Source organism: Onychostruthus taczanowskii, unplaced genomic scaffold, assembly GCF_017590055.1.
Source record: "Onychostruthus taczanowskii isolate IOZ18803 unplaced genomic scaffold, ASM1759005v1 scaffold54, whole genome shotgun sequence".
Taxonomy (NCBI): Eukaryota; Metazoa; Chordata; class Aves; order Passeriformes; family Passeridae; genus Onychostruthus; species Onychostruthus taczanowskii.
The window spans coordinates 1359167-1369144 of record NW_024503013.1 but is presented as its reverse complement, the minus strand read 5'-3'; the positions used below and the strand labels follow the sequence as shown (position 1 = coordinate 1369144).

The 9978-nt window shown below is 42.6% G+C and overlaps 1 protein-coding gene across 2 annotated transcripts in view; it reads left to right on the top strand.

Moving 5' to 3' along the window:
• Positions 1 to 45: 45 nt before the first annotated feature.
• SMCO4 (single-pass membrane protein with coiled-coil domains 4) overlaps positions 46 to 9978 on the top strand; it is a 28556-nt gene continuing 18623 nt past the window's right edge. Inside the window, exon 1 of one of the 2 annotated variants that reach the window (XM_041417092.1) lies at positions 46 to 245. The gene's annotated coding sequence lies outside the window, so the exon portion shown is untranslated. The remainder of the gene's footprint in view (positions 246 to 9978) is intronic. The other variant, XM_041417091.1, reaches the window with a different exon arrangement.

Genomic DNA, 9978 nt, shown 5'->3' with positions numbered 1-9978 from the left:
CCGGGCGGGCGGCAGAGGGCGCGCCGCGTTCCGCAGAGCGGGGCCGGGAGGAGCCTCCGGCGCGGCCGGGGAGGGCCGGGGCTGCCACGTCCTCGGCGGCTAGCGGCGGGCGGGCAGCGCAGCCCGCGCCTCAGCCCCACGTGTGGCGGCGGAGCGGGGAAGTTGCCGGCGGCCGGCGCTGCGGACCCTGCTCCTCTCCCGCCGCTGCCCGGCCCTTCCCGTCCCTCGGGAGGACGCAACTCCAAGTAAGGGCGCGCGGCGGCCCCGCTCCCGCCCGCTGTCCCGGGAGAGGCCGGCGGGTGCGGGAGGCGCTGGGAAGGGGCGGCGGGGAGCGCTGTGACGGGGCACTGGGCGAGCCGCGGTGTCCCGGGGGAGCCGCAGGCAGCGGGATCGGCTGCCGAGCGGGACAACTTCCTGAGGGCTTGGGCTCCCAGCGCTCCGTCCCGCGGCCGGGGTGCCGCGGATGAGCCCGGAAAGTTTGGGAAGGCGGAGGGCGGGCGGGGAGCCGAGAGCCGGCTGGGGACGGCGGGAGGGAGCCGCCGCCGGGCCACGCTGCCGGGGCCGGGTGGCAGCCCCCGGTGAGCTCCGCTGAGAGGCTGGCGAGGAAAATAACTGCTCCGAAGACTCGCAGAAGATTTTCGGGGTTTGTGTGGTGTTGCTTTTTCTTTTTTTTTAAATCTACTTAATTTCGATCCCCCATCGCGAGGGCAGTTGTGCCAGAAAACGACCGAGACCTGTGTTTAAGCAGCCTGTTGGAAAAAAAACCAAATCTCAGGAAAGCATTAAAGGTGACCCAAGAAAGAAAGAAAACAATCTGTTCTGAATGTAAAAACGTGGAGTCCGTCTCTTTTTTAAAGCACCGTGCCCTAATTTGTGCGTGTTTTGTCCCTGTGATGAGCTGTCATGAGTTCGCTGCATAGTTTTGTGGTTCTCCTTATTGTTGATTACCTTAAAAATTTTTTTTGCTGTGTTTCTAAACCGATTATAGTTCAACCCTTTCTCTTATTTTTCGACTGTTTTAAATGCTCTCTTGTCAGAGTAGTTTCTGTTCCGTGGTCTCTATCCTGCCTGAAATTTGTATGATATTTTTATCGGTCTGTGGGGTGGTGCCACCCTGAGTCGAAGCTCTGGGGGTTTCCGTGTTTCTCTCAGTTTTGAAAATTTGATTGTTAGTTATTTTTAGCTTCGTTCAGAATTTCCTCCTTGAAATGAACTAGAAATCTTACAGGAATTCCCCTATGCCCTGTTGAAAAAAAGTGAAATGAGTTTCTGTTGGTACATTTTTAATAACTTTTTGCTCTCCCTCTCTCTCTTAATTGCCTTTTAGTAGCCTATTTATAACATACAGACCTCCTAAGATGAAGCTAAGAAGAAAACTGTTCTCAACCTTTGTTGATTTCACTGATTCTTGTCAGATAAATGAACTGCTCCTTGCACAGCAATTTTAGCTGCTGGTTTCCCTAATGCTTTGTGGGAAACATGGAAGGGGCATCTACCAACAGGAATTTCAGGTGAAGCTGTCAAATACTGCCCAATATTTTGGGAGAACTACCTGTTTCTTTAGTGCATTTTCCAGCCTGGACTTGCATAGGTCTCCATTCTGCTCCTCGAGAGGGTTTTGGCAGTGCTGTTGGACACAAATGCAGGGCAGCCCAGAAGAGCATGGACAGCACTCACAGACTTACAGAGATAAAGACAACTGATGTGCAGAGGTGGGCAACTCCAGGTGCTGCCAGGGGTGGACGCTGGAAAGCTCTGCCAGGGAGTCCTGAGCACACATTACACCTTTTTGGGATATGATCGGTGTTCACAGTCTAATGGGACTGGTTTGTGTTCAAACCAGTGAACACCAAATGTTCAGTAGTGGCTGTATACCCACACCTCCTGTCTGTGGAACACCATCTGAGCTTTGTAGCTACCCCAGAGCTTGGGGTGGAAATGGGCCTGTGTGAGGTGACAACCCTCAGTAATGCTCCCTAGCTGATCACTGGGTCGTGCTGCTTGTTTGGAGAGGGGGGTGGGTGCACTAGCAGGGAGGGAGTGGACTGTGTGCTCACTTGTGCTCACTAGATCTGTATGCTAGCAAAATAACTTCAATATTTTTAAAAAATCTAATCATGTTTTTCTATGCATTAAATAAACACAGAAATGCTCTTGCACATATATATGTATATATACGAGATACATGTACTGATTAGGTGATTAGGTGATACAATCTACCTTACTGGATGGTAGATATCTTTGATGGTGGCAATGTGTAATAGAATGCAGTTTCCTTGTTTGTTTTCACAAATTTTCCTTCTCCATCGTCTTTCTCCCTTTCCTGTTACTTTGAAGACCAACAAGGCTTGTCCCAGTGGTGGTGTTCCACCAAGAAGTAGCAGTGAGGAGAAGCTGAATGAACTCCTGCATGAAGTCACAGGAGTTGGGTCCTGATTCAGCAGGCAGCACTGCTGTCATGGGGGCTGTGCTTAGAGCGATACACTGATCTTTGGCAGGGTTTGAGGGAACTAACCACGAATTCTCTCTGCTGAACTGGGCTGGGCTTTGCTTTTACTGCTACAGAGGTGCTTCAGCTGCTCCCAAAGCCATGTGAGCCCTTTGAGAATGGATTTGGCATCTCATTCAGGTCCAGGTGCCTCAGAATAAAATTATCTCTGTCTCCATACTAATCTCTCCATCATGAACTGCGAGAAGCATTCCTGGGTGGATTGACATCCATGACATGCAGTAGCAATTTGTGCTGCATGCCAATACAGATTTCTCTAGTTTTTGATTCATTATGAAAATGCTTGGAGAAATTGTCCCTCAGAGAGATCTTGCCCATTGTCTTCTCTGGAGATCCCCAAGGCTGATGGCTTTACAGGGCCACCAGAACAGTGGCAGGGCTATAAGTCCACAAGTTCTGTAACCAGGTGAGAATGTTCTTTAGAGGGTGAAAGATCCTGAGGTGTCCATGATGCCATTTTGCATTGTGGCTTATTTGGTTTGTTTTGGTTTTTTGTTGGTTTTTAAATTTTTTAAAAATTACGGCCATAACAGCTTCTCAGTAAGTCCTGCATACAGCTGAGGAGTTACCTTCCTTTGTGCTCATTATGGGAAAGAGTTATGTTGGCAGATGTGTTCTGTGTGAGGATTTGCTGAGCTCTTAATCCTGTTTGTGGCTGATAGGCCATGCAAATATGGAAAGGCATCTCTTTCAGTATATAAAGGTCTTTACTGCTCACCACCTTAGGGAAATGTGCTGTTAAAATGCTGTAATTGTTTTATCAGTAGTTACAGGCCATGAAATTGTAGGTGTAAAATCCTGCAACAGTGTAGACTGCCTATTGCAACCCTTTTTTTTTTTTTTTTTTTTCCCTTCTGTTTGCTTTTTTGGGTTTTTTGAGAGAGATCTTTACTTGTTAAGACAAACCATAAAATAATTACAGTAGGTAATAGAGGAACCAGGCTCTGTATAATGAATGGGGGAAGCAGTCAGAGATGAGATAGTTGTGAGCCCTTTGAGCACATGTGTATTTTGAGGGGATGAGAATGTGTGATAATATTCTCTCTGTTGTCTTTTGCCCTGTCACTAGTTTAGTTTCAGGAGGGAGTTTTTTCAGTCTTTTTTATCCTTCTTTTTTTGTTGTATTCTACACCCATTTTAGATGCAAAGAAGTTAGTCACTTCTTACTTTCTTAAAAGTGTGAGCTTTTGGGTGTCTGCGTACCTAGAAGTTTCTGACCACCGTTGTCATTAGCAATCTTGTAGAATTTCTCAAAAGTTAGGGCATACCCCAGTCAAATTACTTTGCATTAAAGTTCTGAAACTACAAACATAATTTTAAGTATATAAGTGACTTGTCAGAGGGGTTATCTTTCGAGTCCAGCAGTATGCTGGTCAAAACTTCATGTAAATGGAATAGTGCGTGGTGCAGTGAACTTTCCACTGCAGTTTTCAGCGAGTGTAGAAAACGCCATTTTTTGCAATTTATGCGTGCTATTTAAGTAGCTACTGCATTGATGGTGGCTGCATTCTTGAGGCCAGAGGAGTTACATTGTGTAGTTTTGTGGTGAGATTCTTTGGGGATAAAAAGCTGCTAAGTACCTGCCTGCTTTCCTGTTTGCTCATACACTGTATTAAAGGCATGTGCCTAAGATAGGGACCTTACTTACACCTTAACCGAGGTTCGGTGGGAGGTGTTGATAAAACCAGAAATTTGGGCTGGATTTGTAGGTGGAAGATGGAGGGTAAGAGATTTGTGACACTGACTTTTGCAGCATGCACAGCACTTGACTGTTAGGTTTCTCTTGAGTGCAGGTTGCTAACAGAGTCACACTTGTATTTTCCCCTGTCTGTAAGAGCTGCTTCTGTGACCATAGTGCAGTCTCTGACTTATAAAAATGAGACACAATAATATGGAAATTCAGGGAAAATGTCAGTCTTGAGTGTTTGGAATTTTTTTTTTTCTTTAAATAGGTAGTAACAATAATGCTGGGCTTTTCCCAGTCCTCTGCAGGTGCCTGTGGACCTGAAGATAAAGGGACATAGCAGAGGAGTCTGCCTGCATGCAGAGTGGGTGGGTTCTGATCTGCTCAGGTGGGTATCGACTTTCTGTGTTACGGCAGAGGGTCAGAAGAGACAGGTTTGCAAGGTTTTGTGAAACAGCCTGATGTGTGGAAGCAGGAATGCTGAAACTCATTATTGCACTTACCAAAGCCTGTGAACCAGGCTAGAATGTGAACTCGTGACTGGTGCCCTAAGCCTTAGTGCCAGCTAACCTCTTTTCTGATCCCTTTCATGATTTTTATTTTATCTTGTTTGGATTGCACATGTTTTCCATTAGACTTTTTCTCGTGTTTTTTTTAATTTGCACTGGTGTTTTTTGTTCCTATTTACTCCAGCTGTTCTTTGACAGTTTCTCTGAATTTTTTTAATTGCATTGTAAGATTTTTTTCTCCTGTGCATGACCTATGTTGTTTACATTTATTCTTCCTTTATTCATTATTCCTTCTTACATTTTTCTCCTTTTAACTCTTATCCTTAGAGGAACCAGTTTTACTCTTAGAGACTAGCCCTTTCTTATTGATTGCCAGCTGCTTTTATTGAAACTAATTTACATTCTCTGCTCTTATTGTGCTAGACAGAGGACTAGTGATTTTGAGTAAAGCTCTTTCCCGAAAGGCTTTGCTCAGAAATTGTCTCTGTATTTCACAAAAAGAGTGGAAAATAAAGAACAACATCAGGGCAAAAGCTGCTTCTGCCTAAACCAATGTGTTTGTGTCTTTGTCACATGAAGAGTAGAAATGTGGCCTGCCCTGCTGCAGGCACAAATGACTTTTTGAGGCTGAAATGTGCTGGTGTGGTGAGGGGGAGTGCAGAATGATGTGGCCTTATGTTTACTTACATGGGCACCCCTTAGACCCTGACAGTAACAAACCCAGTCCATTTTGATTGTGACTGAGTTCTGCCTTGGTACTGCTGTGATTTTTTCGTTGTTTTTTTTTTTTTTCCCATAAACTGATCTAAAAAAAATTATTAAGAATAAAGATGCACTACAGTTAAAGAGTTGAAGAGCTATGTTTGCATGATGGTAAACTTGGGGGGAAAAAAAAGTTAAATGAGAGGAGATGGCTTTGTAGGCTTTAACACTCAAAGTACCATCTGCCTTCAGATAGGTTCTTTTGAGAAGGGTCTGTAATATCCTTCTCAAGCCTTATTAGTTGCTAAGCATAAAGCCCTTGTGTTCAGGTCATGTTGATTTTGGGCTTTGTGTCATGCTAGAGGTATGGATAATCAGGGTTTGGATGTACTAGACCTCAGGGTGTACATCCCATTTCTTTCTCAGACTGCTTTTGGTTTATAAATTGGTCTCACTGCTTTTTCACCCAGTGTCAGTTTGGTTTGACACCTTGGCTTTGCTTGTATATTTGGAAAGGAGACCGTGGTTCGGTGCTTAGTGTCAGGTCCAGAGGGGCAGGTATGTTACATAATTTTGTTACTGTAACAAATTGTTAAATTCACTGTAGTGCTCTGCCTCACAAATGTTTGTTCTTAGCCTGGCTGCTTACTGGTAATTATATGTCAGTAGCATCATTGCATCAGGACAGATCTTTTATTTTGGCACCCAGCTAGAAGCATAACAAAAGGAAGGAAGCTGCAGGATGGATTTTTCAGTTATAAAATGCACCCTCAAACACAGATTAGGTACATGGCTGCCATGATGCAAATAAGATAAGAGATCCGAGAGCCTTTTATTAGACTTACTGGTGCCAGTATTAAATATGGCTCTGAGCCTGCAGTCATGCCACAAAAAGGCTGAGGAAGTTCATCTGTGGTTCGTTGTCTTTGCAAAGTCAGGTCTGCTTAGAAACCTGTGCACTTACTGTGCTGGGTCTGGCCATCAACTCAACCTTCACAGCCTACTTTGAATGGAAAAACATGCAGTTAAACTCTAGCATAATTTAGGACAAAAACTGCAGGATAAATGTGTCTGAAGTGGCTTGAGAGGTTTAGGTGTTAATGCTGCACAGCATCAGAAAAACTTGAGTTTTCTGAATTCATAACTGTTGCAGGAGAGGCTTGTATTTGTACTGTTTTAATCTGTGAAGTATGTTTGAAGGCTTGGAGTCTTAGAGTTACTTGTGATGAAGTACTTTAGCACAGAGGAGAAGGCTGCATGACAACTTTTTGCCTTAATGTTAGGGTTTGATACCATTACTTAGAAATCTTGATGCTGGTTCCTGCTGCTGAATTATTATTTCAGTCTGCAGAGCAAACAGTTTCCCTCCATTGTTTTAAGTCTTTCCCACAGTTGTAAGAGAAATACTAAAAGAGTACAGGAAACGGTGTCTGTAAAAGTAAGATTTGATCTGAAATCTGATTGCCTGAACAATTGCTAAGTCTTTTACACTTCTAAAAGTTGAAGATGACTTAGTTCTTTCTGTTGATAATTTACTCAGCATGTTAAACTCATTGTACAGTAATCTCCATCAAACACACTTTTGTTTTTCTTTTAAATTGCATTATAAATTGAGGAAAAGAAGCAGAAATATTTGTTTACAGTATAATTTTATTGTTTTTTCCCCATGTCTTCCAGCTATAGCACTGCCTTCCTGAGTTGGGAGAAAGTGAAACCTTTCTGTTCTGTGTCTGAACAGAACAAAATGCAGAAGCCAATAGTAGAAGTAGGAGTGAGAATCTATTTGACTTTTTAAATTCTGGCCTTTGTTAATAACAGGATGGGTTATTACTATTGAATATGATGTTGTATTTAAAAAAAAAAGAAGGAATTTTTAAATTTGAATTTTTAAAAATGTGTGTGCTTAAGGAGGACCAGGGGCAGTTTTCTAACACCCCAAAAGAGCTGTAGGAATAAATCTTTGGAGCAAATTCAGAAATTCAGTAACAAGTAGAAATATTTGAGTTGGTTTGAGCGTCTTAGCATTGATTTTCTCCTGAACTAATCACACCCCTCCTAACACACACACAGTGTAGCTATACAGTGCCTTGCAGCCTTACCTGCACTTTTCTGCACACCCTTCCAAGTAATTAGACCGGAGCAGGATCTTCTGTGTAAGCCTTTGAGCTTTGTTATTTCCGTGCTGTGCTCAGTGTAAAATGCAGTGCTGAGAGAATGGCCTTCTTTGGCTTAGGCACGGCACCTGGAGCTGCTTTGCATCTGATCCCCTCTGAACAGGAGTGAGGAGGATTGGGTCTGCCTGTGGTGTGGCACCCTGTCATACGCCCTGTCTAGTTCTGGTCAATCAAAGCTGTTGACAGCTGGCTTAGCTGGTTTTTTCATGTTCTCTTTGGAACAAGATGATCTTTAAGGTCCCTTCCAAACCAAACCATTCTCTGTATATGTTCCTGAAATGCCCAAATGCCAGTGGGAGGTCAGTCCCAGCTATCCTTTGTGACTGAAAAAAGTTCCATTTGGTTTGGGGAGGGATGTGATTTCTTTGGGGTGGGCTTTTTACATTTTTTGGTCTGTGGTTTTTTGTTTTTTAATTTGGTTGTTTTGTGGTGTTCTGGAAAGAAAGTACCTGTGCAATTGCTGCTTAACTTTTAACTTCTGGATATGTTTTGGCAAAATTTTTTTTTTTTTTTTCCAGTGCCTCACAGAAAAGTGAAAAAAGAACCCCTGGCCCTTAAAGCTTTTCTGCTTAATGCACTCTCGTGACCTTTTCAAGTACTTTGTGCTTTTGCAAGGATATAAACCTGGATATTTTATATATTCTGTGTTGCTGAAGTAACTGGAAAATTTGGGGGTTTGAGAGATAGGAACTTTGATGATAAATGCATTTTTCGCTTGTAAAACTTCATCTGTATTCTCTGTGCTGGGCACTCCTGAAGGAGAAATTCAGTGTGAAGAGAGGTCTTGTGACAATTTTGCCCTTAGCAACCCTTAGAAGCACAGGAGAGGAAGAATTAAAGGAAAGAGCTGCAGTGTGCAAAGTCTGAAGAATTAACATCAGTTCCTTTTTCATACAGTGGAAAGAAAAGAGTTGACTGGAAGAAGAAATCTTTTCTGTGGTACAGGTAGAGAAGTACAGACGATATCTGATAAGGCCTCACAAGCGACAGAAGTGTATCACACTGCAGAAGCTTTCTGGGCTGTGATCAGTGCTCTAAAATACTATTTAAGAAACTGTCAACAAAATATGTTGTTCAGTTGGTTCATCTGCAAACTTCAAATGTATTTCATAATCCCCACATAATGCAATTCAGAAGTATTCTTAAGCTTAACCTTAATTTAAAAAAAGGCATCATGGTAGGGTATGCCACATTGCATGTTTGCTGAACAGCATATACTATCTGGGTACCAAATGACTGAAAACTTTGTCACGTGGCATTTATTTGCTTCTTTATGCTATTTTTTTTGCTGTTTTTTTTTTTTTAATTGAAATGAGTGGGTACAAACCTTTTGCTGAATATTTCCACCCATGTTTTTATTAATTGTGTGAAAATCATATGATACTGTTACCAAAACAAAAAAAAACCCCTCAGGTTGTAGGTATGTATTGTAATATCATTGGCATTTTTTTCCTGTAAGAATGACAGTGGGTGCAAAGGTGTGTTTAGCTTGAGGAGGGATATAGTTGCTTTCCATAATAAATGGTGTTTATGAAAATTTATTACAAATTGTCTGCAGGAGAGTGAACATGCAGGGATCAGGGTATAAATGTTTTCTTTGAAACACACCTTTGGTGAACATATTTTTAACAGTTGCTAATCTGTTTCCTGCCTAGGAAACCAAGGAAGTCAAAGAGAAAAGAAGATTATGGACATATTTGTTATTCAATGCTGTGTTGTTTCTCTGACTTCCATCTCCTGCGCAGTTAGAAACTCTGCAGGAAAGGGATATGTGACTTGTGTTGAAAACTTTCAGATTTCCTGTTTCCCTGGGCATATAGGCATGAGCAGGTTAGACTTTACTGCTGAGCTGTATCTCTCCATATTTTTCTTCGCCCTGGAAAATGTTTGGTCTCCGCTATTCCTGACCACCCTGGACAGTTGGCAGTCTCTTCCTTCCAGTCTGACAATACCAGCGGTGCATTGGCACCGGCTTTGTGCAAGTCCCTTTGAATTCTGCTGTCAGTTACATTTCTTGTGAATAAAGTGTTTCAGAATTCCAGGGAGCCCTGAATGTAAACGTATCAATTATGTGTCAACACAACAGCATCTGTTGTTGGAATTGGGTATCGTTTATTTGGCATCAGCATGGCAAAGATTTGGCTGACAGCCAGAGTGAAATATTCCAGCAAAAGCTGCTGCAACAGGAGCCATCTCAGAAGTAATTCGCTGAAATTCAGGTGCTCTAACATCATCTTTTAATAAATTCTTAGGACACGACGGACCTTAAGCAAAAAGCCTTTTGTGTTCCACATTCTTGCCTCCTGTTATTTCTTTCTGATGTCCAATTTTTTTTTTTTTTTTTGTTATTCTTCTCTTGGAAGAGATACGTACAAGGTTCTGGGATGTTTATATCCTGTG